This window comes from Egretta garzetta, unplaced genomic scaffold (genome assembly GCF_000687185.1).
Source record: "Egretta garzetta isolate BGI_Z169 unplaced genomic scaffold, ASM68718v1 scaffold149, whole genome shotgun sequence".
In the NCBI taxonomy this organism is placed as follows: Eukaryota; Metazoa; Chordata; class Aves; order Pelecaniformes; family Ardeidae; genus Egretta; species Egretta garzetta.
In genome coordinates this window covers 553070-559957 of record NW_009269998.1, presented here as the reverse complement: position 1 = coordinate 559957, position 6888 = coordinate 553070, and positions in this window count along the sequence as shown.

Sequence of the window (6888 nt, the reverse complement as noted above, 5' to 3'; positions counted from 1 at the left end):
TGTCAAAGCTGTCCTTATAATCTGTGGCGCACCTTTTGAAAATTGTTGCTCACTCCTTAAGATAAATAGAAAGGTGACAAGTGTCATGCTGCAGGCACAGTGCTTACAGGTTTAAGAAGTGTTTTCTTCAAAGCTTACGTGCAAAAAATCCTTTGCAGGTTTACATCACGGAGAGCAAACTGTCACTTGGGAAAGCTCAACGGGTTCATGCTCTAAAATATAGAAAAGAAAAGAAAAAAAAAGTGTTACTATGAGTAATAGGGGAAGGAACAGAGTTTCCCTCTCTTTTCCTGAGACAGTGAATTTGACTTTCAGTGTATCCTGCTTTCTCATTTTAAGCACCTTACTTCCAGCAGTACAATACGCACTTAAGATTTTGTCACAGAAAATGGTATTCTGTACATGGGAACAACTTTTAAAAGGTATTTTATTGGAGCTGAGTGTGTGAAAGTCTACTTCAGCGCTTCACATTCATCTGGCGAAACGTAACTCTACACACTGTTCCACCTACAACGCAATATAAACACATCTGTCATCTGTGCACACACAGAGCTGTGTGGCTGGCTCCAGAAACTGTATATACAAAGGAGAAAGCTCCAAGAAGTGTAGAAACGCTCTACGGACCGCACAGCCTGACTCCGGTGACGCCAGCAGCAGCTCCTGGCGCTGCCGCAGGAGGAGACTCAGCCCCCCGACGCCTTCGCCTCAGCGTCGGATGTCAAAACCTCGCAGCAGCTATTCTGGTAGGGGACAGGGGGGTGGAATTCGGCTGAAGAGAAACAGTGGTTCCTGCTGTTAGGAAGTAAGGGACTAGAGGAATAGCCTGCTTTATGCAGGGGGAAAAAAAAAAAAAATCATTAGAAAACATTAGGCAGAAAATTACTGTCATGATGTTGCGAGGCCCTGTGGGGAAGCCAGCCACTATAACCTGTCCAACAGGCTTAATAACCTAACTGCGTGAGAGCAGCCCCTTGATGTGGTCACAGGTGAGCTCAGAACAGAGAGAGAGGTTTTGCAGTTTTTAACCTAGATCACATCTGATGTTGAAGAGCAGCTAATAGATTAAGACTATGTGGGAAGGCCTCTCTCTGCAGTACATACTCGGGTCCTTTGAAATGACCTGGCTGAAGTAAATCTGATGCGTGCAAGGGCTTTTTTTATCCTGAACTGGAGTGAGGACTGTTATATCAGGACTTTCTGCACAGTCACAGTTTGGTAAACCAGAGATACACTGGGCTTTATTATGGCTAATGGTAGTTTGGTTTAGATTAGTGCTCTCCGTGCTGAATCTTGCTTTGTTTTGCAAGGGAACTGGAGCAGAGGGGAATGAGGACAGAGGCAGCCTCTTCCTCTGCTCCGGATAAGTGGCAACAGCACAGGATCAACACCCCGAGGCTTAGAGAAGCATGAGAAGCGAAAGGCGGTGAATGCATCCATTCATGCGCCGCATCCCGCTGGCCTGGCAGGGAGGCAGGCTCCTAGACCGCCTCGTCGGTAAACACAGCCACGGCTCCGGCAGCGCCCGGCTCACGTGCCGCTTCTGTTCAGAGCAATGCAGAGCATAGCCCATCCTCATCCTTGCTCTAGATTTATACCTCAGTGAAAGCATCTCTGGCTGCTCGGTTCCTCTCTTAGAGCTCTGCCAGGGGCGGGATTTGGGTTTTTGGTGCGCGTTCAAACTGTGGGTTCATAAACTTCATGAGTCTGCCTTTGAACGCCAGGGAGTTCCAGGGATTTTCCTCCACCCGTCACCTGCATGGCAACGACTGCTACTAAAGGAAATCACTTGCCTGTTTGGACTTGTAACCTCCCATGTCAACGCTCTGAAGGTAACGGTAGATTTCTTCTCAAGAGGCTGTTCTGAAAAACCGAACTGCTTCAGGCCATCTGATGTGGAGGAATCGCATTTTCAAGGACTTGGGAAGACTCTTCCCCCTTTTACTTCACTGCCAGCCTTTTGGAGAAGCAAAGCTGAGGGAGTCTCTGCCTGTGTTCCCCCAACAGCACGTTCTTTCCTCTGGTTGGTCAACCTGGGAAACACAGGTTAAGGTGGCGCATATAAAGTGGTTTTTAATCCGGATAATCGGCTATGAGAGAGTGGGACGGTACCCATTTCCTTACCTTTGTTGCTGTTTTCTTTACTGATGACTGGCTCAAGTACCAACTTGAGTTAAGGACACTTACTTTGGGCAGTTTCTACTTAGTAAGTGAAAACTTGGATTAGAAATGCCCCAAAAGTTTGTAACGTTGCAGGAGAGCTCAGAAAGATCACAGCCTTAACTCTGACCAAAGCCTTCAACAAAACACTGCATCGCAGGGGACGGAGCGCAGAAAAGAGTTCCTGGCTTGAATTCTGTGAAAGGAAGTTTTGTTATCAACTAGAGTGACTTCTCCTTGAAAAGATTATCTAAGTAACTGCTAGTTCTCTTCAAAAGCACGGAGGAGCCTGAAGAAAATGCATTTTATTATTGAGGAGCTCTTATCTTTTGTTTGTAGTAGGTGGGTACAACCAAACTGTCACTGTTCGAGGGGAAAACTGCATTCTCCCTGCTCCCGGCATGGAATGGAAAACAGTGCTCCCAGGGTCTGTCCAAAGCCTTAAAGGTCGCTGACTGGATTCCTTATGTTTAGATTCCTGGGTTTTACTCTGTGTGATTCTTTCCCTCAAATATCAACGCTGAGGCAAACGCATTTGCGTTATGCATATAAGGGATGTTTGGAGTGAAATACGTTACCTCTTCTTTCTCCATTTCCAAAAGAGGAAAACATAGTGCCTTGCGGATTTAAAGCAAAAGAGGGAAGAAACATATTCTTAAAGAAAACAACTGTGACTTTATGGAAATATCATCATCAAAATTGGCAAAGATTCAGAAGACAACAGAAAGCATCCAAAAATTCCTTCCCCGAGTCCTAGCTTGGGAGCCAAATTTTAAATGAGTTTAGTTATCAGATTGTTTTATCTAGATACACATTAACTGCCAAATATTGAGTATTCAGAGTTGCTTCTCTTTTGACCTGGTTGCCTTCTAATGGAGAGTATATATTGCATGTACATTTAAAAAAAAAAAACAGGTTAATTATATTTTAGAAAGGAGGAAGGGAAGATAAAAGAGGAGTGCCAGTCGGACTGTAATAAAATAACGATATGAGAAGAAGGTTGACTCCTGATAAAAACAGAAGATTATTTCCAAGTTATATTCCAAGTAATAAAATAACGATACGAGAAGAAGGTTGACTCTGGATAAAAACAGCTTAGATGATTATTTCCACGTTACGCCAGAAGAAAGCTAAACAGACCGATCCACTTTCAGCCAATGAACCAAATTTCTCACAACTCTGCAGCGACCATTCCAATAAAGTTGCACGGTTCTGTAACATTTTGCAAGGCATTAAGGATTTGTGGGGACAGTAGCCAAAGTCTCAAAGGTAGCTTCTCAAGTTGTACCCACACCATTCTTCAGACACCCGTTTCCCATGCAGAAACCACCCTGTCAATAACAGCTGATGGTTAATGCCTTGAAACAAAAGATTGCTCTATACAAATAGCACATAGATCATTTTAGAGCTACAAACGCAAATCCTATTTGCAAAGCAAAAAGATCCTCTTGTAGCTGTGCAAGGGGCCCCAGAGCATAAAGAGACCCGGTGAGACCATCTTTTCCACCCCTTTTTAGCCCCCAAATGGGCTTACCAGTGTGCCTCAGCCAACGTGCTGTCACAGCTCGCATCCAAGCAGCAGCCCGTTTTCCTGGGACTTGACTGCATCTCCTACGTCTTCACGATGAAGGGTTTTAACAGACCCTTGCTGGAAGTCTTCGTGGTTGCTCAAACACGTTCCATATACAGGACTTGTATTCCCCTTCAAATCGTGCTTGCGTTGCCTTCGCCTCTGCCGATCGCACTTGAACCCGAGTCAGTGTGGTGGGCTATGGGGTTACAGGACCGCAGCAGATCCAAGCTGCTGATCTTACACTGCTTTTATTTCTTCTCTAAAGGAACTTTTGCTCTCCCAGCTGGAGGCACTGGGAACGAAGGCAAGCGTAGAAGGATTGTAGCCACGGCCATCCCACTTCGCTCCTGGTAGTTTGCAGTGGTGCGCTTAGTAAAAGCCTGACTGCTACTAGGTCACGCTTGTCATAAACGTTGAAGCTTTAAAAAGTCACTTTTTTTCTTTGATTTAAAACTTACCGTGCAAATCAGAAACATGCATTTTTATCTAACGCTGGCTATTGCAGGGATAAGCAAAAAAATTCTCTTCATAAACATTTTCTACAACAGATTGCAACACCCCTCTCAACCTTGTATAGATCAGAGCAGGTCGCCTTCATATTGCCCCTGTAATGCCTTCACTGTTGCTTTGGCCACAGGTAGAGTCCTCCCTTCCAGTCAAGCAAGGGACATGAATAACCATGCCGTCCATAAGAGCTTTGACCGTTGAGGTACGTGTCGGAGGCTTACCAGCACTAGGAATAGCTCTTACAACCCTTAATCTATGTTCTCAGACTGACTTCAGGAAACTAGCTCAGGAAAGTAATTACGAGCTGGTTGTTGAATGTAGTGAGTGTTTAAGACAACCATTCCCTAGGACATTAGTTTTTAATTATCATTTCAGAAAACTAGTCTTCCATTCATCAGTAATGCTATGTGAATGAAGGACAGCTTACGTGTGATGAACGCACCAAGATTATTTAACTCAGTTAATTGGCCATGGAGTAATGCACTAGGAGGGTGGTGTCCGTATTACAGGACAGAAAAAACAGTTCCGAAATTTTACAACAGAAAATGAGAGCTTTCAAAAAAAAAAAAAAAAAAAAAAGTACATTTAAAGAAAAACAGAGTGGTATTCTCGGACTCGACCGGACAGTCACAGAAGTTAGAAAATGGCTGGTACCGGTCAGTGCAAGGCAGAGCACAAGCAAGCACGGGGTAAGGTGGTTGAAGAAGCTCCCTGGCGCTCGGTACTGCGATATTCCTCCCCTTTTGCTAGCCCATGCCAAGGCCACGTACTGTACCAATGAACACCGGGTCTAGGATCTAGGAAGGTAAGTAAGCACCGAGCCCTTCTGCTGGTTGTTTGCAGCACAATTTGAACCTAGACCTTTCTGGAACTCGGATTTGACTTTTTTTTTTTTAATCACTGTACTTCCTTATAGCGTAACGATAGCCTCATGACCTGTGCGGTTGAAATCAATAGGAAATACTTTGAGGCAGAGGTCATCTTGCAGAAACAGCTTCATAAGGGACAGGATTTCGCATGAAAATTTAAGGAAACGAGTAGCTTTCACTGTAATAGCGTTGGACGGCATTTTTCATGTGCACTGCTGTTTCATGCTGCAGCAGGAACGGGGAAGGATGAGAAAGCGACATGCGGTACAAGACGATCGGCCGTTGTGGTCACGCTTGTTTAAACACAGGTGGCTATTCTGCACAGTGTAAAATTTCACGTTTAATATTTCTCATATCTTTTTTACCTCCTCGCCCCCCAAAATTTTTAACGTGTTCTATAATCCAGTTAACGGGTCAGACAGAAATACGCATGCAACAGAGATCAGCAATTTCACATTTAGCCAGTGGTAGGCTTTAACCACACGTTTATCTATAAAAAGAGGTAGTCGTTGATCGATAACATCAGCTTTACACCATACCTTTTGTTATCTTTGCGCATACCTGAGGAACAAAGCTAAGCAAGATGTCTGACCTGTTTGCTATTCTCTAACCAGAGGCTGGGGGGCAATAATAACATTTAACAGGCAAAAACGGGGGAAGCGAGGGGTCTCTGCAAGGAATGTTTCATTTTTCAAGCAAGGAATGTTTCATTTTTCAAACAAGTTACAGCACTTGATCGATTAAGATATTATGCATATCAAACAAGTCTATTGTAAATTGATGCTTCATGACTGGTAGCGCAGACACTAATCCCCTATTACCAGATCTTTGTCGCTGAGAATGTTTCATTTGGGGGTTGCATAGATGAAGTGGTCCTTGCAATGTGCAGCAGATCATTTTTAAAGGAGCCCGTGACACAAAGTATTTATTTTTTTTTTTTAATATCGAGATTTAAGAAGTATTTTAAACCATGCAATGAAGTTGTTGTGCATAACCCTGCCCCTTCTATGCATTGGCGCACAGTAAGTTCTTAAAATCAAAAAAAAAAAAAACCCAACCCCTTCTCTACTTGGCTTAAGAAAGAGTGGATCTTCGTAATGTCGTATCGACAGTCAGATCTGCTCAGTTAGCGTTACTGTAAATTCTACTTTCGGCTGCCAGTAGTTTGGCAATTAGCGTTTCCTGCTTTATTGTTATACGGCGCTTATTGAACTCCGCCGCTTCTCATTTGCGATCCAGCCTGGGATGTCAGCTGACAGCAAAATGAACGGCCTAACCTCCAATGCCGCGGCTTAAAGGCTATCATCTCCCCAACATCCACTGCCAAGATGAAGTCCAGAAATTACTGTTCAGCAGCAGTAAACAGGGCCTGGTTTTGCAGGCAACCATTTGTAAAAAAGCGAGCACGGCAGCTGGGAATCCCAGTTAATGTTCTTTTTATACCCACGCAGAGAAGCAAAATATTGAAAGCGATGCTGCAGTATTTGTGAAGCAGCACTTAGGTGGTATCCTAACAGCTCTACAGTAATATTTGTAATAAATCATTAAAAAAAGTAACCTGGCTGCCAAAGGGTACACCGAGTCAGATTTTGCAGTGTAGTTAGATACAAAATAGATACCTTCCAAAAATCGTTGGTGTCAGGTGCCTTACAGCCCAAAGAGCATCATCTCAACTGTCTACTTCAAAGCACGATCACAACTCTAAGCACGTTTTTAATTTAACTCCAGACTAGAGATAATTCCTGAGAATCTTCACCTAGCTTTTTCCTTTGAATAACAAGA